Here is a 27,860-nt window from a genome sequence, read left to right on the forward strand (position 1 = left end):
AAGCAACCTCAGACAGTGAAAGACGTCCAGCCTGAATTCACTACATCTTAAGCATCTTTCTCTCCAGGAGAAAGAAAAGCAGCAGAGATGAGGCAGGAAGAAATCCTGAGCAGAGACACTTGCACTGCAGAGTCCCTTAGGAGGACAGACTCCCTAATCGCAGTGGCTTTTATAGCTCCCCTGACCAGGTACCTTATTGTCCCCAAACTCCTTGAAGTGCCACGGCTCAGAGCTGTAGCTCTAGTTGGTGACAGCTGATAATTTACAGAGCTTTTCATCTTGCTCTGTAGCAGGGGTTTTTCCGTACCACAGTGAAAGTCAAAACTCAGGTCTAATAAGAACACCATTAATATCTACTCATTCCTCATTCCTCATTCCTCATCTACTCAGTCATTCCAGCTGAACAAAACCCTCTGCATCAGTGCTTTCTGCACCAACACATCCCATTTCCACATGTCTTTCCCACTGCTGAAATGTGAAACACCCTCAGGATGCCAGCAAGCCATAGTCTTCTTCCAGTACTCCTTCCTCTCCACAGATGCTGTTCACTACATGAAAATCAGAACAGGCAACAGGAGCACCCAGGCTAATTATGCTATAACCCACTAGCTCCTGACATCTTTCCTCTTAGAAAACAACGAGATATTGACTGTGGCTGGAGAAACTGGGACCTGCTGGGAGTGTTATCCAACTATTATATCTATTTCAGGATAATTCAGGCACACTTCATTACTTCTGGTGTGCCATTGATCTTACTAAAATTAAATCCTGGAGATTTCAGCCTTGGCTAAAATATCAAATATCAATTCAAAAAAGAAATCTCAGTCATTCACAAAATGGATGCTTCCTGGAGATGATTTAGATGCTTCACCCCTCCCCCACTTTTTGATCATCAGCTCCAATAAACTTCAAACGGGAATCTTCCTCTGATAGTGTCAAAATGTTGACCAAAATGGCTGGAAATCATTAGCAGCTAAATTTGTACACATTTGTCAAGGAGAATTAGGTGCCTGGTGCCAATGCAGGTCAAGGACATCATGGAAATGATAAAAATAGTGCTATCATATGGGAGCCACTGCAAGGTAAAATTAAAATATGTAATGGGAGGTGCTTCACGGGAGTCAGGGAAGTTTTGACACAGGAAAATAGAAGACAGTGGAGATGATGCATTTCTGTCCCTCCTAACTAGAGCTGGTGTTTCATGAATGGTGCCATGTGAGCTCTGTGGACCATCTGTGTTAACTGAGCCTTGTCTGTGGACAAAAAGGCTGTGTTGGCTGGTGCTAAAGCCAAGCTCTGGGCTGGAGGTTCCAACAGTCCTGTTTCCACCCGCCTAGCTTTCCTGTTTTGGGTGGGCATGGCACCCAGACCCCACACTGGGAATTAGATCAGTTTATCATGTTTACTTACCCAAGAAGAGCTCGTTACACCAGTACCACTGTCATGCTCACACAGGAGAATTTGTGCTTGCTTCCAGCGCACATGTGCTATAAATCCCTATTGCATCTTATTCACATCCTAGGAACAGCTTCCTTCCCTCCTCCTGCTCCTGCAGTGAGAAGGGGAGAGAGAAACAGCATTTTCATAAAGGACATGGTAAACATCACTGATTACACTTGAGAGATCTAGAGGGTGAATGCTTTAAATACAGTGCTCATTTTGTTAAACACTATTTGAAAACATTCTGGATGGGGATTAATGAAAACCAATAGTTTACTAGCTATGTTTATTGTTTTCTCATTTAATTAGGGACTTAGCTCTATGGTCCAGTGTCAACAGAGCCAGCTAATACTTAAATGAGGTTGGGATACTCATTTTTTCATTGCTTTGCTATTGGGGGAGGAAGCATTTTGCTCTTTGTCTCTCCCTTTAATATTTTATTATGAAGCAACAATGCAAAGTTTCTTCTGTCATCCACATCTGTGTTTTGAAATGAGGGGGGCTAGAAAGCAAGGCAACTGACACTACTTAGGAAGCTAAAACACCTTGTCTGTGCATAATGCAGGAACACAGCTACATGATCACAAACTGATGCCCCAGGCAAAACACAACATAGAGCTCCCTGAAGCTTTCTCTACTCCCCCAAGGACACGCCATCTCTCCACCTCTGCATGGAACAGTATTGACAGGGGAGTTTTCTTCTCTGGCAGGCAGAGACTTGAGTTCCAGCCACTTCTGGCACCATGCTAAAAGCCAGGGGAACATCCGACAGCATCTTCCTGCACCTGGATGGGGTGGCCTGAGTTGTCACACTCTCCCAACACCACCTTCCAGCTAGTGTGCAGTCACTCTCAGCTTTTAGGGTTTATCTTTTAGGTTTTAATTTGCCTTGAGGTTGTCTTCTAGGTGCCAGCAGGCTCAGGCATCAGTTCATCCATTACACACTCATCACCCTTTGCACCTATCAGCACCGCATTTAGCATGGGGCATGTTGGGATCATTTGCTGTGGAACCACTTCTCAGAGGGTGAGATGTGCTCCAGTTATGAACAGAAAATACAGACAGCAGCAGTGGCAGGCCGTTACAAGGCTAGGCTTTCTTCCTTCATGCTGGCATTCCCCTGGCACACGGAAAGAATGGGAATGGAAGACTGCTTCAGATGTAAGTGTAGCATCCATTTGTATTTAACAGCCAGCATTGATTTCCAATTTCATATCTGCTGAACAGTAGCCACCGGCCACATTAAAATTCATCATCATCTTCACTGCACCTTCCAATACAGATTCTACCATCACCCTTAATGAATCAATCCATGTCAGCATACAATGCATATGGGTTTAACTATTCCTGGTGACTTTATGAAGTGAATTCAGTTGGACTCCGAAGAGCCTGATTTTAGTTCGTGGGGCTACAAGGAGGATTTAAATATAGAACTGTTAAGCAGCTCAATAACGCGTTCAATCTGTATTGAAAAACATAGTATTAGACTACTTTCTGTCCTTAAACCACACATGTTTAATGCATGATAATAGCATTTATCCATCATCATGAAGGTTTGCTGCTCCTTAAAGCAACATGGAAAACACCGTATCAGCTGTGTTATTCTTTGCCAGTGTGGAAGTGCAGCTTTCTGTGTGGCTCACCCTGTGCACACCATGAGCACACACCAGCACAATCTGCTTGGAGGCTGGGTAGTCTGGAAGGAGGAGGAGATCACAGTTTTTGTCTTTCAGTCAAGAAAGGGAAACAAATTTAATTTTGTGGCTCTGAGGCTCTGTAGCCAGCAATAGGATTTGTTCCTTTGTGAGCGGGTTGCAGAACCTGCTATCTGGTGGCCTTGCTGGTTGCACCAGCAGAAACACTGGAAATGTCAGTGGTGCAGAGGAGGGAGACCTGGGGCTCTTCCAGTCTGCAAACAGAAATCAGGCATCTCCAGCCCAGGGATCAATACAGGCTGCTGCTTGCTTTGTTTCACACGACCTGGAGCCACCCTACTTTTTTCCCCTTATTACAGGACAGCAGTGAAGTGCATGTTAATGTGTGGCCTGTGCAGCCCTGTGTAAGGAAAAGGCACAAATCTTCAGTACAAAGGCAGCACTGAAACACTCTGACAACTGACAGCAGCAAACTCGCTTGGTGCCACATTTAAATGGTGGGTTTTGTTCGGGGAAGGGCAGCTCTGCTTGTATCCTGTTCTCCTTCAAGAGATGAGTTCTCTCTAGACCTAATGTTAGCACAGTGAGTCCAGAGATATTACTCATCAATTAAAAACTCAATAAAAATATAAGTTGTCATTACCATAATCCTTCATACTGGGAAATGTGGAGTTGAGAGCTTTACCATCCTGGCCTATTGAGAAAAGCCTTAAAGACTGCCGACTGTGGTGTTAATTGATTGGTGTCATTTATAAGTAATCTAACAATCCTGAATAATTTATTTTGCAGTGGCGTGCTGAAAATATACAGCTTCACAGATATGTGCTAAACAGGATGTAAGGCAAAGATTAAGATTCAGTGATCTCCTTAGGAGCACTTTCTCATGTGCTATGCTCTCTGGTGCTTTTATTACAGCAGAAGTATATAGATCTGGCAATAGGAGCATATAGATCCAAGTGGTTGAGACATACAGGCTCAATATTCTTTTTTGCAGCAGATTACCCATAATGAATTTTAAAAGCGAGGAAGGTAGATGCCGAGCAGGAAATCTGCAGAGCTGAGGACAGCCTTGCTGAACCGCAATAAATGTTGACCACCATGTTGCTACAACAAGGATGCTGATGATGGGATAGTCTTAAGTCTCTCTCCAGCCAAAATGGAATAAAAACTCTTGCCATTGAGTGACTGTGGAGCAGGTTTTCCAAGGGTCACCTAGAGGGGAGTGACTCTCATTAACTCACATTGTTTTTACAACTGTATGAATAGGCCCAGCTGATACACTTTGAAATCTAGAGGAACCACCCCAGAGAGCCAGGAAGACTGGAGAGACTGGCAGACAAAGCTAAATCTCTCCCCTTATGGAAATGAAAAGTTTGTGTGAGCTCTTATTTGCTCAGCCAAAGCTGCTGCTCAAGTCAATGGCTGATGACCTGGGCTGGTTTCAAGTCCTCATCACCCCTCTCTTGGGAAGAATCCCACCAGCACAGGCCAAACCCTGTTAGTTTTTGGTTCTCTAAAGCACAAGAAGCTTTTCCTTAAATTCCATTTGACAGGAACGATGAACTGCGTTGCTGGGAGTTGCTTTGAAAAATGTTCCATGTGCATTGTAACCAAGAAGTCTAATCCCACGCAAGTTTGTAAAAGAACATGGAAATCAATCCCAAAACACATGTGATGAAAGGATGGGCTCCTTACGGCGTCATTTCTGTGCTGTCATATCAAATTTAAAAAGTAGAGAATTATATTCTTGAGACCTGATTCACGTGGCTGGCTTAAAATTGCATTTGTACAAAATACTTGTATTTTAACAAGTGTTGCAGGGCGCGGTATTTCTTTCAGAAAATGAGTTTCTGAAGTGAATAGATCATGCAGAAATCCCAACTTTCATTTCACAAAGTTTTTAGTTCTTCAATCTGCTCCTGGAACGGAGCCTAAAAATGCAACCAAATATAGCTAAATGGCTCAGAAACTAGAATGGCAGGAGAAAAAAAGCATACAAACCTTTATTTTAAACCTCTTCATTTTTCCCTTCCCTTCCAACTCTGACCTTGTTTTGAGGCCCGGAGGGTGATCCTTCTAACCCTGAGTGCGATGAGCTCTGACTTCTCCGTGGGACTTTTCTATCTGCATGGCGTTTCCAGAGCTGTGCTCGTGTGAGGGGAATGCTGACTGCAGGCAGCAGATCCCATTTTGCTCCAGAGAAGTCAACAGCAGAGCTCTCCCTGACTTCAGTCAGTGCTGGATAGCATCCAAAGAGAGCAAGGTCAGGAGGGAATATACTTGTTTTCATTATTCATGTTGGTTGTGTAAACACTGCTCACTTGTGACTGAAACATATGTGACTTTATTTCTATCATTTTTAGGAAAAAAAAGCCCAAACATTTACCAAGAAAATAATCATTACTACACACTGATAGCTCATTTTTTCCATCGCTCTGCACGTCAGAGCGCACATTGGTACAAATACAACTGATCTGGTTAAGCGTTTTAGTACACAGGGGAGTAAATTGTTTAGGATGAAAGAAATTCATTATCCACAGTTTTCAGGGCTGAAAGTCTGGCTGTTTTAATGTTACTGCTGAGTAAAAAATGCGAAAGTGCATGCTGCGACAAGCTCAATACATCTTTAGATTCTATTCTAGTACAGTAAGCATATTAATTAGATTATTGTTCATTCTTTCAGTAATGCTGGACCCCAACATGGCTAGTAGGGTAACTAAAGGTAATCAGCCAAAGAATAGCCAATTTTCCCTAGATTCTTTTCTCATTAATTTAATTCACAATGGGGAAAACTCCTGGTTCCCTCCTGAGATGGGGACAGGGAAAGCCTAAGTGGCAAAACCAGAATGACTGGAGAGGTCACACATGAATCCAAGAGATGATGTATTTGCACAGGAAGGCAGTATCAGGCTGCGTACTGCAGCAGCATGTGTGCTCCCACTCCAGGCAATACAGATTAAAGCCTCTCCTGCCCCTGCAAACAGAGGGCTCCTGTACACAGCAAACACAGCCAGACCTTACACAGACCTCTGCTATTTGGACAAGAGATTCTATGATAAAATTATAGGACCTTCTCAACTAGGCCCTCACATCAGCATTTTCCTATAAGACTTTTGCTTTGTCCATATTACCTTCCAGCTTGTGTATGATAAAGGAGTGAGAGGACACATTCATTTATTTGTTTCTTTGTATTTCACCCCTTTCACCCCTACTTTGGAAGAGTTTCATGGTTCATAAACCTCGCCTTGCACTGTCTGAAGCAACTCCATGTATACCATGGGAGTAACATCTTGGGAAATCAAATGTTCCCCACCTGGGCTTTTGTATGGGGCTGCTGGCAGATCCCCCTTTGAGGCCTGAGGTCAAGATATTAAAGAGAAATCATTTCCAATTCACTGAAAAGCTTTGTGGGGTGGGATGGTCCACAGTTCAGCATAGAGCTCTTTACACTGTGTAAAGTTAGGTTTGCAAGTGCTGAGTTAGTTGGCTTCAAGAGAAATTACCATATAGGATTATTTTCTTTTTTTTCATCGTTTCATTCTGGGGTTTTCTTTTGAGAAAGTAGAGCTGGTTTGTATGGCCATAAAGCTATAAAATTGCTGTGCACAACACACACTAGAGATGAGATACAAACAGTATAAGGTTTTTGACTGGGAAAAACTGCACCCCCATCAAAAAATGCCATGACCACAAGGGCTTCCTTCAGCTCTCTACCTTGCAGTAGACAAAATTTGCCACCTCTGCAACACAGACGCTCAGGAGCAGACCCATGCCCGCAGTGCGGTGCTCGGAGCTGAAGCAGCGAGGAGGGAGGCTGGCTCTGTGCTGCCTGCAGCTGGAAGCAGCCCCAAGGGACCCGCTATGGCAGCGGGGAGCGGCAGCAGCCCCGAGGGGACTGGGAGCGGGAGCTTCCACCGCATGGCAGGCCTTGCTGCGGCACTACAGCAGTCACTGCTCCCAGCTGCCGGCATCGGCTCTGCACCGCTTGCGTAGCTGCGGAGGGTCTGCGTGCACCTCCGCTGCTCCAGTTTGCAGGCTGGCCTGTAGCACAAGCCGCAGATGAAGATAAATCATCGGCATCACATCCACAGAAGTACCGGCAGCACCGGCACACTTTGGTGCCCTTCCCAGGCTGTCATTCTGACGGGCTCCTCAGGATAACCCTGGCTTGAGCTGAGCCCAGGCACGTGTAGATCTGGAGGAGCAAAACGAAAACTAAGCACCCTAAAGATATTCTCAGGCAGCCCCCAGTTACAGTTTTCTGTTTAGGCAGACCCTGCCTTTAATAGATGGCTCAGTCATGCTGTTGGGAGCTCAGCATCTCCCTGAGTAGAGCCCTCCCCTGCATCACAGCAGAGCTCACCCTGGTTAAGCCTGCAGCTGAAAGCACCTTGCCAAAGGTGCTTCAAGGACCTGAGGTCACTACATATTCATGGCATTTCCCTGTGCTGCTTCAGAGCTGCTGCCAGTATCACTGCCAGGCCCTGCTCTGGGCTGCATCTTCATGTGAGGGGCTCAGGCAGTGGGAGTGGGACCGGGACCAAGGCAGTGGACAAAGAATGTGTCCCTCATCAGTACTGGAGCCTCCACCTCTTTCACTCCCTTTCTTACTCAAGGGATTGTTTTGCACTGGGACAGAACGTGATGATAAAACCAACGGAGTGAAAAGACATTAACTTGAACGTACCACGTCCCAGTTTTTGGGTGCCTAAGCTGAGACACTGAGCTCTGCCTGCTATTCATAGCCAAGAGCTGCCATCATTCCAATGACCATTACCAACCCTATCTGGAAAAAACAGACAAACAAATCAAATTGAGAACCAAAAAGTAGGGGCAGCCAAAGCCAGTGGTGACTGCAAGACCAAAGGAGGCTGTGCCTGCTGAGGGCTGCACTAGTGCTCAGCCCAGTGCTTTGCAGTGGAGCTTACAGAGATGAAAATTTCTTGTCATTGTCTGTCTCACGAATGCTGGTTTGGGGGTGAAAAGTCTAAAAATCAACAGGTACAGAAGTGCTTCATATATATGCCTTGGACACATATGCTTTCTTTGCCCATCCTGAGAAACTGGGTTTGGGCTGGCAGGGGCAGAGAAGGAAACAGGTCCTTTCCCTGCTGATGCAGTGTGTTCACTAGACTGTGCTCTTCCATCTGCCTCTCATCTGTGTACTGAAAAGCACAGCAACCTCTGTAATTTTGGTGCCCTGGCCTGATGCCACTGGTAGCTTTATCTCCACCCCCCACTGCTCCAAGCGGCTTTGACATTTGCCAATGCCGAAGGGTCACTGTCCTGTCCTCAATCCCAGGTCCATCCAGCTGGAGAAAAGGGTACAGGATTTGTTCCTTCATGAAGAAAAACAATGAAGAGCTGAAGATGCAGCTCCTGGTTGCTCTCTGAGTGACAGCATGGCCCCAGGGTTATGCTTTTTCACACCGCAGAGCAGTGTGGGCCTGCTTCAGTCCTGAGCTGCAGCCCTGGCCCTTATCAGGTATTGGCTACCTAGGGGAACAATAGCACAAGGAATTTTGTTTGCTCAAGTAATGACAGACTTTATTATAGTGCAACTGTACCATACCAAACATGTTTAATAATTAAGCAATGAGATAGAACAAGAGGCAAATTCCAGCACAATTTTTACATGCCTTGAATTGTATGATAAGGCCAAAGGCCCAGGAATTTTCATCCAAGGATGAAACTATTTTGCATCTGAATCACCTATTCTATCTGGTTTTCTGGACTCTGTAGCACAATGGTGATTTCTGGAATAAATAATATAAGCATAAAAATTTTCATGGTCTGAGACCTTGGAATCTATTATCCCAATAATATATATGTATCACCAGCATACAGAACGGTGGAATACACCCCTTTGTCTATGATTAAGTCTGGGACTGATTTTCAGACTGCAGTTAACAGGTCTGAAAAACAGGTTTGCTGATGGAATTGCTGACAGGTTAACTACGTTGATGCAAGGGACATCACCTCAGTGCCACGGTTGCTAGCTTTCAAATATTTTTCCTTAAGCCATAAAAAAGGAGAGAAGAACTTGAGATTTCAAGACAATGCTTGTTCTTATCTGCTGCAAGTTTGATATGAGTTCTGTTTACTTCACACTTGTCTCTCTGCTTTAGAACTTGAGGACATTATTATGAAATGCAATCATTTCCACAGCAATGTCACACTGATGCAGCATCAACTCTGAGACTTTAACCCTGTAAAAATCAGGTGAAACCAGAGTGAAGATTCTCATAACAAATTTACAACAAGCTCTTTGTGGTCTGTTTTGCAAGGGCTTTCTTTACACAGAGAACATAATACCAGGCAGTGTGACGTGCTGTACAGCAAATATTTATTTTTGAGATAAGCATGGAGGCTTGAAAGGTCTAATGAGCTAATGAGATAAATAAAGCTCTGCTGGAATTCAGGGCCGGATGCATGTGGCGATGGTGAGGAAACTGGCCAGCTGCCCTGCTACTCATTCTCTCAAGACCAAACCGCTGGTGGGCAAGATATTATAGCTGCAGGCTGCTAACCCCTCCCCACCTCTGCTCTGAGTAGTCCATACCTGCAGAAATAATATGAGCCATTCCTGGGATTAGTAGGCATACTAATATTTAAGGGAGTGCATACTTGATCAGGCCAATTAAAAGTAGAATCTTGCTCTTTGTGATGGCCAGGATGCATCGTTCAGAGGAAAAAGAGCAAACCTAAAACTTAAGTGTTGAATATTTTGTAATTTAGTTGTATGTCTGCAATGTTCTTTAGAGATACTGGAAATGTAATTGTGATTCCTGCCCTCAAAACCTTCTGCTTCAGCACCAACCTGAAGTTCAGGATGCACAGGAGACCAAGCCCACAGGATTAACAGGCAACCTCATCTGAAGGCCATCATGTATGGACTAATCATGACCATATGGTAGGGCAGGTGGAGACAGACCAAGCAGGTAAATGATGGATGGTCACTAAGTGTCACCTCAGGGCTGCTCTTAAACATAGCATAGATGAAGATCTGATTACAGTATAGAGAGGAACAGGTGAGGAAAGAAGGCATCAATTAAGACGTGATATCTGGCTGCATGGATAGGTATTTGCACATCTTCCTGTGTGCTCAGCCAGCTGTGAGTGTGTAACATCTGGAGTTAGGAGGGGGGGTTACAGCTGGGACACAGTCCTTTCCTGATTCCTGCAGATAATCAGCTTTTGCCCTGAGGCACGACACTTTGCTAACCATCTTCTTCAAATCCAATTTTAAATGGACTGCAAGATCATATTGTAACACGGGCTGGCCAGTACAGCATATAAATGAATAAACTCAAGGTATGACCTTACATTACAATGCATTTCAGGCACTGGGAAAGTGCAGAAGGAAATCTGTTCTATCAAAAAGGGCAACAACATTCTTTCAGCATAGCTATTCTTTGTATTAGATCAGATATCTAGATTTTTACCATTTTCCTGAATAAGCAAAGGCTGTTTCACAGAAGCTTCAGGGAAATGGCTGCATTTTAATACAGTCTAATTGACTTTAATGGTTATCTCTGAGGAGTCCTGGTCATAAAAGCTAATTAAATTATACTGATCTACATATTCAAGAACCATTCTATTTCTCACCCTTGGAAAAAGAAAGAAAAGAAAAAAACCAATACTGCAGGCTCATGTGCATGATTAGGACATGCTACAATCTCCTGATCCTCTTTGTGCAGTTTGATTTGCTGAACATTGCAGGATATAGTTAACCTACCTGAGCAAGTGCCTGTCCTCACCAGTTTTAATGTTATGTTATTTCACATCTCTCATTCTGCAGATGCATAGGAAGATGGATATACGCAATTTCTACATTCAACTAATAATTCTCTAGAGAAGAGATTTTTAAAAAGAAAAACAGTAAACCAAGTCAAAAGTAAATCATCTGAAGCTGCACGATGGGGACTTCCTGCATTTCCTTCATTCTCTTTATTTTAGGTGGCCATTCTTTGTTTCCTTGCACCTTGTGAGAGACCCTGAGTTTACTGTAATAACAGTTCAACAGCACGCCAATCCTGATATTTTAAAAACCAACACTGCTATCTTTTTAAAACCTGAATTCCCATTATTTCCCTCTATGTATTACCTGCACAGTGCCAGATTTCTGAGAAATTTAATTGCCAAACAAATCAGACACATGCCAAGGAAGATTTTATGAAGCAGACAATGTTTCTGAAAGTCCTCATAGAAGCCTAAGTCCATCTTTCAGCACCTAAATAGCATTTGAAGCCCAGCCTAAGGCTGTAAGCAAAATTCCCACTTAGAGTTATGGCAATTTGCCCTGACAAAAATTGCAGAAACCAGTTCCTGTAGAGTTAGTATCAACATATTTCTACCAGGCCTTCTGACAAAATGCACCATGCCAATCTCTGTCCAAATGCAGCTAACACATTGTATACTGAATAATTACTGAGAACCCCCTAGCAGTATCTCGGATTCCAGTGGTCTCCCTTGCACTTGCATGCTAGGGGGTATGAAACCCTCTAGATGCCAGCAGTGAAGTGGTAACATCCCCTTTTCGCTCTTCTGCTGTGGATTGACTTAACAGCTCTGACCATATCTTTCACCTTCTACCTGTCCTCTCTCTCAACTTCTTTGGCTCCAGGTATCCTGGGGACAGCTGTTAACATCTGTTTTTTATCCATGACTTTCCTGGCAATACGATGGAGAAGAATTGCCATTTCCACCACTTTTCCTTACTGCTGACCCATTCTTCTGTCCCAGCTCCAAGGAACTTATAAAACACCCACAACATAATATTTAAAAAGTTCATTTACTAAATGTAAAGACATCAAGGGATCAATGCAATTGGAACCTATAATTATCAGCACCAGCAAATCCCTCTGAGAAGACCCTCAGTATTTTGGGAGTTTGTAATGAAAACCCTCTACATTTTCTACAAAGTAATGCAGAAAATTACCAGATTTTGGCAAAATGTCATTAACTCCCATAGGAAAACATGTAGAAAAGGAGGCAGGACTCCTTGCTAATCTAACCAAATTATGAAAGGGACTAGCATCAAGATTGGACACTGCCTGTGTTCCATGCCCTGTAAGGCCAACAGGAGTCACTTCATTATGTCAGGACCTGTTACCAGCTATTAGCTATGACAGGCAGAAGAGCTGGGCCTCTCCGTTTCTCCAGCAAGGGCAGATGGATACAAAGCTTCATTGTACTGGTGCCTCATAGTCCTGTGTTGTGTCATGGAGAGGTTTTGGTGCCAAGCTACTAGCTAAGGATCAGATTGCAAAAAAGAAAATCCCTTTGGGGAGAGAGCCTGTACAAAGCAAGGACATTGTGAGACAAAGAACAAGGGCTCCCGTCAAAGCAGGCACCTCTCTTGCTCTTGTCAGCATGCATGTAGCAGCACCTCAGTGAAAGCAGAGCTGTGTGTTCTGCATCACTTTCTCAACGGAATTACACAAAATTCCAGGTCCTGTGCATTGTCTGAGAAATTACCGGCAAAACCAGACATCTGCAGATGCAAGAGGTCCCTGTTTACAAAGATCCTACCCAGCAATGCTGCCCTGAGCCCAGCTGCAATCAAGCAAGGGTGTTTCGGACCCATGCTTCTGGCTAGGATTTTGCCAGGGTACTGCCTGGACCAGCACCTCCCTGGGAGCCAGAGGTACCAGGGGACCAGGGCAGGACTTCACCCCAGGCAGGGAGCAGGGCAGCGGGGGACAGCTGGGCTCAGCCAAGGGTCCAGATCATTGTGCACCTCTGTGGTGGTGAGGTGGGCTCAACGTCAAGCCAGAAAGTCAGTCCACAGGCCAGGATCAAGGGGGTGGATGGCTAAGCACAGCTGTGGTGGTGCTGGAGACTGGTATCCCAACATCACAGCTCAGATGGATGTCCAGCTGCCTGGCCTGAAATGGGGCACATGGTAGAGGCTTGGTTCCTGGTGAGGCTGGACAGGGCCAGTAAAGCTATTAGTGCTCCCACAATGCTGAGATGCTCAGTCAGGAAACCTTGCTTTTTCATCTGCTTGCTAGTATCTGGAATTTTTTGCTGTGGTCTCATTGCCTTTCCTGTCTGTGATCTTGCTGCATTCCCTGTAGGCACATGGAAGCACAACTGAGATTATCTCCTGCACTGTCATCTTGCATCGGCATCCCCTTGGGGCATCCCCACTCCAGGTCCACTGTGACTTCAGCAGAGGTGGAGGTCCCTCCTGTTCCAGATGAGCTGGTGGCTTCTTTATGTTCGTGTTGAAAGGAAAGCAGCTAGTGCACTCACAGAGTTTAACCGAACCCAGAAATATATTAGCAGGGAGCAGGCAGTCTTAGGTACTTAGTTCTATTTGTTTAACACCCAGCCCCTCAGGTACTAATAAATAGTGGCATTTCAAGGGTCAGGTTTCAGCGGTGAGTTTGTGCAGCTCTGCAGGGGGTCTGCTAATCTGGAACGTTTTTGTTTCTACCTGGGAAATCTGAGCTCCAGGTTGGTACTTGGCAGGGCTGCAGCCACAGCAGTGTGCACAGTGCCTCTCAGCCGATTCCCACTGACCTGACCAGCCCCTTCAATAAACACAACTGATCTATTTTAACTGAGTAGTCCCGCGGACTGGTTATGTCCTTGTTCACAGATGGATTGCTAGGGTAGAGATTCATAACTTCTGTTATTAAAAATGTCTGAAGCTGTTTGCCACCACTGCTGTAACACCGGAGGAAACTGCCCAGCTGGGCCTCTTTTGCAAAGCCGCTCATGTGTGTGTGATCTAAGGACAGTTATATTGTATTAGCGTGCAGGATCTGATAAGCAGGGTGGACAATAAGATTAGAGCCTGTGGTGTTGACAGAAACACATCCCATCCACCAAGACCTGTGCAGTGCTTAGGGAGGACTCAGAGAGTCCATTCCCCAGTGATTGCACTCTGATTCTACCTCCCACCCACCCTTACCCACAGCTCGGTTTCACTGTTGTTTCCTCCCCACCACAGTTTCTGTAACTATTGACTTTTATGACTTGAATGCTTTTCCAAATGCAAAGCCGGGTTGTGGAAGAACTGGTGAGGGAAGAACAGCCAATGGTTTTGTTTCTTCCAGAGACATCTTCTAGTGCACCACTGAGAAGCACTGCAATGTATCTGTGAAGTGTCTTGATCTTTCAGGAATGCTGTATATCATCCACTGATGAAGGTGATGCAAATCCTCAGGTTACTGTCTGCCTGTACTACGCCTGAGTGACCAGGGAGTACCAGTTTTTAGAAAATAACTCATATTTGGAAGCCTCCCTTCCTATGGGGATTGGGGTATTTTGGTCACTTAAATGGGAGTTAGGAGCCTAAATGCCACTTAGGGTCTAGTCCTTAGCTGTTGCTCCTCACATGATGGCCTGCCCACAGGGATGCGTGGCATGGGTTTGCGGTGAAAGTCATTAATCCTGAGAGTGGTACGAAGATGATGAGCAGGATCCTGTGCAAGACAGACATGCCTCCTGCATCATCCAGGCTGCTAAAAGTATGTGAAACCATAGTTCATCTTTTCTCTCTGGACCTTAGCAGCCTTTGTTAAGACTTTGGTCCTGATCATAAGGATGTTTCTAGGGATAGATCTAAATCCAGCAAAGCCTGAATTTAATATATTAACAACTGCCATATTTGATTTGTATTGTGCTGGAGAGCCAAGGTGTCCATGCCAGAAATGGCAGTCTGTCTTTGTTTGAGGCCTGGTTTAAGTAGCACATCTGAAGACAGCCCTGGCTCCCAAAAACACAGTTTAAATTTAAGAAAAGATGCAGCAGACAGGCAGAAAAGCAGAGAGGAGAACAAGCCTAAGGAGGTGATGAAACAAATATTTGTCAATCTGGTAGGTCTTGTCAAACTCATGTAGGCAATGTGGCAAAAGGTGTGTTTTAAGGGAGGACTGAGGAAAGATTATGAGGCAGCTCTGCTGATGCTTACAGAGAGCTTCTGCTGAGTGTTGAGGCCAGCATGAGACAGAGCATGGAGGCGTGTTTGAAAAGCTAGCAGGAGGAAATGGGCATCAATGCCATGGGCTGGCCAATGCTCCTCAGCCCTGAAGGAGATAATTGGTAGGATGAGAATAAGCCATGCTTCTGCCCCCATCCCCAGCCAGGCACAGAAAGAAGGTACTGGCAGAGGCACATTCTTAGAGCATTACATGTCTGTCAACAACCAGAAAGTCCCCCTTCTTTTGACCTGCCCTGAGTCAAACTGTAAAGCTGAAATGGAAACAGATGGACAGAAAACTGCTGAAGAAAAGGACTTCATGGAAGCAGTATAAACATGCACACAGTGTTTTCCAATGTTTTTCAAACAGCTTTTTCTCTGGTTAAAATTCAGTAAGAAGATACTGGAGGTGCCTTCTGATGTTAGTAGAGAGTTATCTACAGTTTGAGAGTAAAGGCTTATTCACTCACCTATCCTTTTGCTTGCTTGTACTTATTTTTACAGATCTTCCTTAACACACTATTAGTTAACATTCAGCAACTGCTGCTTGCTTCAGCTGCACTTTTCTATATCAGTGCAACCACTTTTCTCTTAGTCTCTTGGTGTTTGTTCTCTGTTTTGTTTGGATTAGAAAAGAAGGACTTGCACTTGGAATTCCACCAATTGCTTCTTGAATATTTAGCAGTACCTATTTGTAAATTCCTGAAAGTTTTAGTGAGTTTTGCATAATTGTTCTGATTATTATCTCTATTGTCCTTCATAAAGGAATACTTGTGCCATTTATGCTACTCTGCATTCCTCCAGCGCCAGAAACAGCCCTAAAGTCAGACCAATCAGATGCCTGGATTTGATGCTGCTAGCCTGGGTTTCAGTGTCTTTGCCAAGTGCCCGGCTTAAAGCATACCCCACACCTGCTATGTGCTAAGTGCAAGTAGGAGGGAACTAAAGTTGCAAGGAAGAGACAATCTTACCTTGTTACACTAGGGGCACCACGTTTGGTATGTATTTTCACTCCTCTCACACAAACAGAAGTCATCTTCTACTTGGCATTGTCAAGGTCTGTGCTTGCTCTGAGGAGGTGCTTGTGTAGAGGTGAGATTCAGGCAGGATTCTCTCCTGAAAGTTGCGTTGAAATCTGGGCACAGATATATCTGAAAGCAATTAACACCTGTCCTGACTACAGCGTTGTTACACACACAAAATTGCCAGCTCTTTTTTCTCTTCATTCTGGCGTTTGTTATAGTCACCTGAAAAGACTATTGGAACATGAAAACAAAAAAAGGTCCCAAATTATCCTTAAAATGTGTTCCTTCATGGGTCTTTTGGACTAACCGATCTTTATCATCTGTGCAGTGCATGGATATTTTTAGCCATTGTCATCTGTAGTGCTACGCCAGAAACATGCAGCTTACATACATTTCAGTCAGAATCTGAAATTGTGCCACTTGGCTCAACCACATGCAATGTGTGTATTTGTATTAAGTCACCTACATCAATAGTGCATTTGTCCTCTACTAAAAATCATACTATGTAGATTAAAGTACAAGAGTCACATTTTTTTTTTCATGTCCTGTTCTATAATTATGGTGACGTGACCATCAGAAGGCAGGGGCAGTGTTGTAGGGCAGGAGGTTGGCTGCTGAAGCTCTATTGCATTAGTTCACCATAAGTGGGTGGTATGAACTCACTGGGAAGTGTACATCCAAAGGCTCAAAAAGGAGAGCACTCTCACTATTCTCTGTCTAGGTACTGATATTTAGCTAACATTGCTTTAACTACAGGAGACATTTCAAAGGGTAGTATTTAAAAGTGTCTTAGTCACTTCACGGTTTTTTGACCTATTGATTGTACTTTACGTATAACCTCCAAATATGCAAAAGGTGAAAACTCAGGTTTCAAAAGCAGGAGATAGAATGATCCTTCACCGCATTTCAGTCTCTTTATGCCAAATACAGTATTGACAGCACATCAAAAGAGAGCCATAAAATTGGCAGCAGCAAATATTCCTTTAGTTAAAGTACTGCTGAAGATAGTAGTAAAACCTGGCCACTTGTGCCAATACTGTCAGAGGGGAATCCTAGAAAGGGGACCAGAGAGGAAAAGCACCAGGTTCAAGGGTGGTGCTCATTTGTGTTGTGGTCATTTGGTTTAAGCTGCAATACCTTTGAAAAGTCCAGTACGCACCACTGATGGTGTACATTAAGGAGAGTGCTTCCAGGCCTACAATGTTGATATCGCATCTCCTGGAGATGCAGCACAGAATTTTGGAAAACACTGCTATACAGTGTTGGCAAACAGATGGATTATTTACTAGAAAAAGGATAAGAAAGAAAATGGTCCAGCTGGTATCAACAGTGGACTGGGAGTCAGGAAGGCAGCGTCATGTCCTGTCTCTGTCTTTAAAAGGGGTCGTTAATTGTATACATACATGCACATTGTCATGTCAGTCTTTTAAATAATAATACTCATCTTCCAAGAAGCTTATATCATTTCTAGGAAAGTCATTTAGTTACTTGGATGACAGGAGCTCTGAGCATGCACTGCATTATTACTGGACCATGTGGTCTGAGGCTATCGTCACTGAAATATTAAGCAATGATCTGATTGATTCTTCTTATGACTTCTTGAACTGAGCCATTACCCAGAGTTAGGTACCTTCTTTGCTGATTTGACAAGAAGCCTTGGTCCTATGTCTCTCTTTACTCTCAAACACCTTAAAAAGAAACATTTTCATGCCTAGATGCTTACCAAACAACCCACCATTCTGCTGCTCCATAGATTAAAGAACAGCTCTTTGTGCTAGACTCCTCTCAGGACTTGGTCAAGCTTTGTCCTTTGGGTTTTTTCTCCTCATCTCTGTCCCTTTGTTGCAAGGCTAGGAGACAGTTGTCATTACTTCCATCTGTCAAACATATTCCACTTCCAAAAGTGTTATCCAGAAGGCTCACACCAGCTTTATATGGGCCTTTCTTGTAGGTGGTGATCTCCTAAATTTATTTTTTTTCCTTCATTTGTAGAAGCTGCTATTTTTTAAGTTCTCTGTTGCGGCCTCCAGCTTCGGTGGGGTGCAGCCTTACACACAATGTTTGTTTAATGGAGTGAAAGGCCCTTTTTTTCACCTCTGCAGTGTTCCCACTGACTTCAGCAGTAATCTCCCTGCAAACTGAGATCAAAATTTGCCCTGCATTTGGGAGTGCCTTGACTTAGCTGCAAAGAGAACCATTTTTTAAGTAAATATTTACATTTGTGTTCTATTTGTGGCTTATTCTATGGGAAACAATTAAATGGGGTTTTTTCCCAAGTGAATCTGAATGCTTTGTATCTTCATTGTGAGATTTTTACTCGCTTTGCTATATTTTTATTGCTGAATTTGTTATGCTGAATAATCACGGGTATCAGAAGCAGTCAGCAGGCAACTTAATTAATCATGAGTATACATTTCTGAATGTCACATGGATTGCCCGGAAGAGAGCACAGACAGCATCAGAGGAAAGCCAGCAGCATCCGAAAATGTTCCTCTAAACAAGCGGGAACTTGAAGGACAGATAAAGGGGTTTCATACTTAAAAATAACCTGCTAGATAATTGTTCTTCCCATATGTTGAAGAGCTGCTGTTTTGTCATTTCCTTGTGTTTGTTTAGTTTATATGTTAGTACATGCAGTGCATAGACTGTGGATTGTTTTTCTGACTTCAAAACTCTGAAGTTTCACCTAGAATTTGAAAGGGAATATTAAAGTTACCTTAAATGGGAAAGAGATTCTACTGATATTGAACAGTATGGGCTTTCATGCTTCTGACTCCAAATGAATGCACAAAATCATTAGACAAGCCATTCAATGTTGTGAGTTTCTCGGTGCTCACAGGGATCCCATGAGAGCAGAAAAGCAAACTGCAATACTCCATTTATATAAAAGTTAGCTACAAGAAAGCGCCATTCAGGGTACTCACACAGTCTGGACCCCTCACCCAGTCTTCATGCCAAAATCCTGCTGAGGCAGTGGGAAGCTCCTGTGCAAAGAAATCTAGCAGGTGTGGGCCTTATCTTTGTGCCTTCAGCACGTCAGTTCTGTTTTCCGGTTGCAGCTCCTTTTGCCTCCCTGAAATTTTGTTTGCTGTACAAACAATGAATATTTGTTGATTCAGATCCCATTAAAATTGTAACATTTTGTATTGGCATTTATTTTATAAATTTCCTTACTCTTGGTACAAGAAAGATTTAAATGGATATTCCATTGACCGCCTGAGCAATCAGGGCTTTAATTTTGCTTTCAGTGAAGTTTCAGTTTTCAACAGACACAAGAACAGATCTGCATTCATGACTGCTTTTTAAACCAACAAGAGAGGAGCTGCCATTAATGTAATGCAGTTTTCCAAATCAATATCATGGCTTCTTCCTCCCTGATCTGCTGAAATACAATTTCAGAAACACAGAGAACATCGCCGCTTGCGGGGAGGAAGGCGCAGAGTACCCAATGTTCCCTCACTGGCAGGAAAAGTGAAACCTAAGTTGGGGGACTTTAGAGAAGAGAGACCAAGGGGAGCTCGGAGAGCTAAGTTTCATAAAGCAAAAGACATCAGCTTAAGCCACTGTTGTGCCTGTGCTGGCTCCCCACAGGGGGAAGGCACTATCAACCTCCTCCTTGCTTCCTCATTAGTTATTTTTGGCTCCAGACAAGTCCTTCATTCCTCTTTACCAAGAATTCTAGACTTCCGTCACCAGCATGAGGAGAACAACACCAGCAAAACAATGTGCATGTCTGGGTGTGCTCCAAAGAATGAAGCTCAAGGATAGAAATTGTTGTGACATTTTAATAGAATAAAGAGGGTTTCTAATTTAGCAACTGAGTTTATGTCATAAAATGTTATACTGGCAAAGATTAAACATACTTTGTAAATACATTTTCCAAGCTTCCCCAAAGTCAGCTCGTGCTACACATATTTAATTCTGTCATTAGGGTGTCGTGCAGAGTTCAAGAAGTAATATGAGTGTTTCTAAAACAATGAAGCCTGACACTGTGAAGCACAGACTGTTAGAGAATCCTGCAGGAGACTGTATTCCATCACAGGACCCAGTTCTACCAAACACTGCATCAACTTTGCTTATGTCTTGGGGTTTTTTGTGGGTTGTTGTTGGTTTTTCTTTTGAGAGAAAACTGGGATAAAAAAAAAATAAATATTTCAATCAAAATCAGTTTTTCAGAAAATATTTTGGATCACCAGGGATTTTTTTTTTCCCCACAAGAATGAAACCTCCAAAATCTCTGTGGTATTCATACCACGCATCTGCACTTTGAGACATTCTCAGTATCCCCTAGGTCCAGAAATCTTACCCATAGGTGGGGTTCTTCTGAACATTCATGTGTACATTGGGGATGCTTTCATCTGGATTAGTCATCTAAATTTTCTGCATAGCCAATCCCAATGGGAGAAACAGACCCTTCTATAAAAGCAGTTAATCTTATCCCAATCTAGACATCTAAAATAGATCTAATACATGAAGCCCTTTCAAGGTGCCTTTCTGTTCATGATAAAGATAGTCCAAGGTGTCTAGCTCAGGTGTAGAAGTTCAAATTGTAGATGACTCAAGTTAGGTGAGATGAATTCTGCCCCATATGTCTTCTTGATTTTACAGGCTCTCTTGGAAGCAGACTCTGGAGTAGGCAGTGAAAATACTGAGACATTTTTGCTCCGTAAAACAGCAAGTTTGGTGTTTCCCAGGCAGGTCTACTCACCATATGTCTTTACATTTGTTCTGTATCACAAAATTGACTTCTTGTTGCTTGGTTAAATACAACATTTTTAAGAAGCTAACATATGGCAGTACCACACCAGTTTTCAGAACTGGGATGCTATGGAGAGCAATGGGGAATTCTGTTTAAAAATTGGTGTTAAGAGCTATCCTCAAAAAGTCTCTGCTAAATAGGGAAAGGGAGAGGTTTGGGAAATTTTTACCAGAAGTACTTCTTAGAATATTGATAAATTATGTAACATACTATGAGTTAGTTGTATCAGAAAATGCTTATGGCAGTTGTTGAGTATTGCCCTGAGGACTTAATTCTGTGCATGCAAATACATTAAAATTCTTTACACAGACAGATGTTTAAGAGGCAAATATGTTAGAGAAGAACCTGTCAGGTCTAAAAAAATCTTTGCTTGTTTTCTCCACCTTTCAAGTAACATTCATTTCATTATTATTTTTATGTTCCAGGGTAAGGAGTAAATAATGTAATGGCAACCAGCTGTCTTGCTGGCACCAGTCTCCCTGCCCCCTAAGGCTTCAATACATCAGTAGGTGTCCCATGCTGTGAGAGCCAGCAGAAGTGAGATCAGAGGCAGAAGAGAGAATCAGGAGGGAAAATGTAACTCTGGTTGAGACTCAGCACACTTTGGCCAAATTCTTCCCCCAGGGCAGCTCTCCAGGCCTGTGATGCTGCCCACAAGCAATCCATGTGTAGGTCAATGGCAATAACAAGGGCCACATCTACACAGCTCCATAAGGATGAGACTATTTCACAGAAGCTTTCTGGGTGTCACCATTTCCCTCTGGACTAGATTGCACAGGTCACACTGAACTTCATCCAGGGGTAGCATAATAGGAAATGTCAACAAAGCTGCTTGCTTCCATGGCATAATGCTCCTCACATCCTAATACTTCAAATAACTGTCATCTTCAGACCCTTCCACCGCCTCCCTACATCTAAGCTGAGGGAGCCTCAGCCACAGGATTCCCCATCTGCACTGATCACAGCAGACCCTGGGTTCAGAGTATCCCATCTTGTTTCACACAAGCTCCCAAAGCTCTGCTGGCATGACAGCACTGCCGCTGAATCACCAACGTGTTCTTAGTCAGCCTGCTTAAAATGGCACAGCTCTGAATTGCCTGGTTGCCTCCTCCAAGCTGCATCTGACCTGCCAATCCTGCTCGCTTGTTTCTAGCTACTGGCCTCATCTCTGACTTTGCACCTGCACGCTCCTTGGGACATCTCTGTTCCAAAAGCCATGGCACCACCTACAGCCCCTTCCTCCGATGAGGTGCCAGAGCCTTCTTCCATTTCCACTACCAGACCATAAACCCTCCAGGGCAAGGGCTTATTATGTGTTGGGTGCTGACCTCCTCCTGTACCGCATCATGTACATTCACAGCACTATCAATTATTTAAAATAGCTCTGCCTTCAGTGCAGCCACATGCTGAGTTAAGCTCCATAGCCTTTGGGTAGTTTGCAGTGATTTTCTTTTTCTTCCTCAATGTTTCACAAATTGCTTGCTGCTCTGTAGCACTTGTTACTATTTGCTAAGGGAGATGATATGGTGTATTATCGCTCGAGAGAGCTGTTTTTGTGGAGATAGTGTTAGCTTTCTTCCCCAAAATTCAGCTTTGCTTGCATAGAAATGGAAGCCCAGACCTCACCCCCCAGAGGGACTTTGACTTCATTAGCACTTTCATTTAGCTCAGACAAGTAATTATTAATATCAACATCCAACTCTAGCAAATCTAGCTGGATGTGCCGCAAGATGACAAGATGTAATAAACACAAAATTACATAGACTTAGAAGAAGGGAAAATGTTCCTTTCAGTTAACAGACTGACAAGACAGCAACATCAACAAACAGCAATGCACTTAAGTAGTTCCATATTTTTTAACTTCATGTTGTTCCCATGAACAAAGTTAATTTCTTAATGCTTTTTCCTTTGAAGTGTTGGGGAAAATTTTAATTATTCACTCAGGTTAATGAAGGAATTAAGCTCTGCCTCTTGAAATATAAATACCAGGATGTTAGATGACACAAATGCTGGTTTTGTTTAGCTCAGAAACAGCTGGAGGCAAATACAATGCCTCTGCTCCCCAGGGTCTTCCAGGGCCCAGGGCACCCTGGCAAGGCCTGTGGGCTCCCCATCATCTTCCCATCATGTCTATTCTCTGAGCTAAACCAGGAACAACGGGGTCAGGGTACAAAAGGACATGGTGAAAGGCAGACAGGATAAGAGACCTTTCTTGCCCTGTGCACTCTGTGTTTGAATTTGTGTGTGTATGCATGCATGGTAATGTCCAGGAAGAGGAATCTAGGAGCAGATTCCTCTTTTACCAGGGACCGTGTCATCAAATGACTCATGTTATAGACACGAACAATCAAAAAACGTTATTGTTCCTGTTTTTCTCTCTTCACACATGCCTGGACCTCCAAATAATAATATTTTATTTATCTAGCCACCATGCCAAGAGCATTAGCCCCTAAAGCTATTGAGCCTCATCATGGAATATACAATCCCCACTCCTTATTTTCAGGTAAGTCCCCAAATCAAAATGTAGGGCCACCTGCTTAGGCTACTCAGACAGCACACTTCGTCAGTATAATACACAGCAATCCACCTTTTAATGGGAAAACAGTGGGGAAAAGAAACTATGATCTGGCCCACTTTCCATGCTCTGTAAGTCTGTGCCCAGCCTCCAATAGTCTCATAGCCACCACAGGATGGGGTCTGCTGGGTATCTGGCTTGGAGACAGCTCAAGGTCTGCAAAGGCCTTCTTTACACGAGCGTTTGTGCTGAGCATGATCAGCTATAGGTCAGTCACTCCCAAACCCACTAAACACAAAAGACAGAAAGAGGAAGGGACAAAATCCTAAAGCATAGCGCCTAAATTTTGCTTAGATGTCAAAACCTCTGTGCTTGGCAAATTCACACCAGGAATCAGAGAGAAGAGTTTCTCTCCCTCGTTGAGCCTTTCTCTATGGTGTAGCAAAGCTGAGGCAGCACGGGGCAGGGCTCTCTGGGGTGTTGGTGACTAACACCGGCTGTGACACTGCCTGGCTGCATCTTCAGAAGGAGTACAGAGGAAAGAGGAAGAGCCTGAGAACTAAAAGGGCTAAACCAGCTACTTGAATGCTTTTCCTCAAGTCTTATTCTCTGTTTCTTTAGGCCATTAGCCCACAGGAAACCCTTATGCCGTATGTGAAGGCATGTCACAATTAGGAGTGATTTCAAATATCTGTCCAAGAAAAAAAATCCTTCTTGCTGTGATCAAAGGCAATTTCCTCCTGTCTAACTGACAGACTTTATACTTACATTCTTAAAAGGATTTATTTTTTCCTCCCGTATCTCCGATATCTCAAAATTACATTTAAATTCTCACCTTCTCCTCCACTGTAATGACAGTCCATCCTCAAACAGTGTTGTCTTCAGATTTACTAAGCTGTTTTATCATCTGAGTTGTTAATGAACACATTGAACAGTGTCAGAGCAACCCCTGTACAACCCTATTGCATACCTCTATATGGTTTGTTGGTGAACTGCATATTACCACTTTCCTGACATGGTTAGACAATAAACGTGGCTAATCATGCTTTGTATCACACTCAGGGTCCCCAGAACTTTACCATCAGTCCAGGAGGGTGACTCAATCATTTCGCTCCCCCTTCCTCACAAACTCCTCATACTTTTGCTGCTGTCCACACTTCCTGCTACCCCTCATATCCCTGCCAGAGTCCTCACAACCATAAGAAGACAGCTATTGTAAGTGAGCAGAAGCAGCTACCAGATTGTGGAGCCACACACAGAAGACCCTACAGCACTTGGTGGGGGAACTCAGGAAGTTCTCAGTCCTATATTTTGTCTAACGATGAACCTGGAAGTCCTGGAGAAGAATTTAAGACTGTAGTAAGCTTTTACATTTTCACCCCAGGAATCTGACTCTGGGACCCTGTGGTGAAATGCCCAAATATACGTAAGCAAAAATCAACCATAGACTGAAAATGCTGAATGAGGAGGAAGTAATTCAGAAATGTTTGCTTGTCCACAAAGTATATTAAAAAGCCACAGAAGCACAACAGAAATAAGGCCCCTAAAGGCAAGACTATAAACTGTACCCTTCATCTTACCCATGGCTCAGAGTTTAGGCAGCCTGGGGTTAGAAGTGCATGGTGTTCTTGTCCAAGTTTTAACTGATCATCATGGTGCATTTGCCATTTTTCCTATGGCTGACCAAAAAGATCCAAACTGCCAACATCTTTTTAGAATTGTTTTTAATTCTTTATTCAGTGAAGCCAAGGTTTTACCCATGGTCCCTTAGCTCAAAAAAGGGAAGCAATAGAGGAAAAGAAGTATAAGCTTATGATTTATGTAGATGGCTGGTCCTCTATGTATTCCCCAAATCTCTTTTACTTGCCTATTATGCCTAGGCTGGCTTCCTGCTGGCCTCCTAAAAGGCATACATTTCAATAAGGAATTTGAGGCAAGGGACAGCGGCCTTAGTGACTCCTTAAGGCAATAGCCACAATAATCTCCTCAGATGTGGAAAATAAACATACATATAACTTGATTAATATTCTGCATGATAATGTCTTACTTTCAGAATGACTTCTTACATGAAAAACTGAGCATCCTCTAACATTCAAAGTGGTTTTATGCTAAAAGTAGCATGCAAGTCAAATTGAATGTCCTTGTAGAGGTTACAGGGTGTACTGCTGTGAAATGTATGTGATATCAATAGTCACACGAGCAAAACTGTCCCATATGGATAAATCTTTACACCAAAGGCTTTCACTTGGTATAGCCCCATAGTTGCAGCCACTGTGGAAGTTGTTTTAATAGCCCATCTTTCCAACAGAATTAATAAGCTTTTCCAAGAATAAAATACTACGGGCACTGTGTCTTTGCCATCAAATTTGGGGTAACAAAATAATGCTTCTCTGAGACATAATGCATAGATAATCGTGCAGTGGGAGTGCTTTCCTCATCAAGCACAAAGCCATTCTTTCTCCTGATTAGGGACCAATTCAGAAACAACTGGTTTTCAGTGACTCCAAGAACCAGGCAATTACATCCCTCACACCAGAACATACTCTTCAGATGTATTTCTATGTGCCCCATTCCTCTTCAGGAAAAATGACTTTATGATGGGCATCCAGGCTACTGTTAAAGTAGTTACCAAGGGCAGCAAAAGGTGGTGACATGGGCAATTGACTACTATGTGTACCCAGGCTGCTTGTGCTCCAGTTGCTAGCTTGTGCTGTCATACCTTTATCGCCGCTGTTACCAGCATGAAATATATTAAAATTAACACAGTTAGCTCAGAGGTATGCCAAATCTGCCTTGAGCAAATATTTATAGTCTGGGTAGACATATCCAGTTCAAAAGCCAAGAAAAGTGGAATTGTGTCTGTAACGATGCACTTTTCCTACTCATTTTTCTTTTATGCATATTAGCAAAATAAGCTTCCTTTGTGGAAGTTCTTATTATAGTCTTACTTAGAATAGACTGGCAAGCGATGAGCTGAATCATATTAGGTTCAATCTCCCTTTTATGGCAGCAAACAAGGAGTCACTCTGCTGAAGTTCACTGGAATAAAACTAGGCTAAGTGGGATCTGAATCAGGCTCACAAGCTTGTGCAAGGGTGCTACAGGAGCTGCTGGTGATACATGTATTTTGGAGTTAACCCTCACCTAATTCATCACCATCACGGTGACAATAACAGTTCTTGGAATTGAACAGGAGTCTAAATGCACACAAAAGAGCATATGGCAAAATGATCTACAGCCTGTGAAACAGGTTTTACTTATGATGTGTACCATGTATGAGAGCCTCTCAAACCCACATTTGATACTTGTATCCCACAGTGGTAATGGGACTAAAAAGCATAAGTAAGGGTTACAAGATAATCCCTGACACAATTTTACTAATGCCTTACACTCATTTTTCTCCGACCCTCTAGGCTGTCATGCAACTAAGTATTAAAAACTACTGGGGATTCCTTGTTATTTAGCAATAAAAGCTGTTTCCTGACTCTTGTGATCTGACTAGCTTAAAAGGCCACTTGTTCCCTGACACATAAGCAACATTATGACAACATTATACAGCAAATCATTGCGTCTTTCAGCAATTCCTGAACATTTATTATTGCTTAATTGCAATATCAGTTTTGTTGGTGAAGACTGTACCAACTACTTTCCACAGTGTATTCATTTCCACCCATTTTTACTGCCGTCCCTGCTGTTCTGCTTCATTATTTTTTACCCTCCCTGGGCCATGCACCACTTTGCTGAACCCAGTGTCTGTTCTTAAAAGCCAGTTTTCCTTGCTAAGTTGTTAATTTTTTATTTTTTTTTCCTGCTGGCTTTGATGTCTTTCTTCAGTTTCCCAGCGCATCCTCAGAACTGCAATTCATTTCAGGCTTTCATTTCTGTTGATGCCTGCTCTTTAATTTGCTACTACATGTGCCAGCAATTTACAACTGTCTGATTTCTTTAATTTGAATTTTACACGCAATAATAAGGAAGACACTTAAGTCGATGTAGTGCTATCAACCTACAGTGCAAAGAAAGGGAATGTACCAAACAACATCTTCAGTTGCTTTATGATTCTAAGCCTTCATGGCATATTTCATCTTCTAATCTAAAGACAAGGACAAAGATATGCAAATTACAAACAACAACAAAAGTAACCCTGAATGAAGGTCCAGTGTATTTGAAAACATAATTGAGTCTAGCAATGAAGCTAATATACTTGCTTTTGTTCAAAAGGTATTCTAAATTTCAAGCCAAAATGCCCAAGGCCATTTGAAACTCACTTTCAAGAACTGTTTGAAGGTGAACTGCTCTGTCCTGGTAAAAACCCCAGCCCAACCGTGCAGCACTTGCACAGAGCAAGTGTTACAACCTTCATGGGGGATACAGAATGGGGAGAAAGCACACACAAGGGAGAAGGAGAAAAAAAGAGTGTGAAGAAGGAAGAAATAAAGGCTTGCAGAATTATCTCATGGCTTCTTAAGTGCCCCCCAGAATACAGTGTACATCCCACTGTTCCTCCTTTAGCTCACTACAGGGCACAAAA

This window comes from Pezoporus occidentalis, unplaced genomic scaffold (genome assembly GCF_034315485.1).
Source record: "Pezoporus occidentalis ecotype Australia unplaced genomic scaffold, CSIRO_AGI_Poc_V1 ctg17, whole genome shotgun sequence".
Lineage (NCBI taxonomy): Eukaryota > Metazoa > Chordata > Aves > Psittaciformes > Psittacidae > Pezoporus > Pezoporus occidentalis.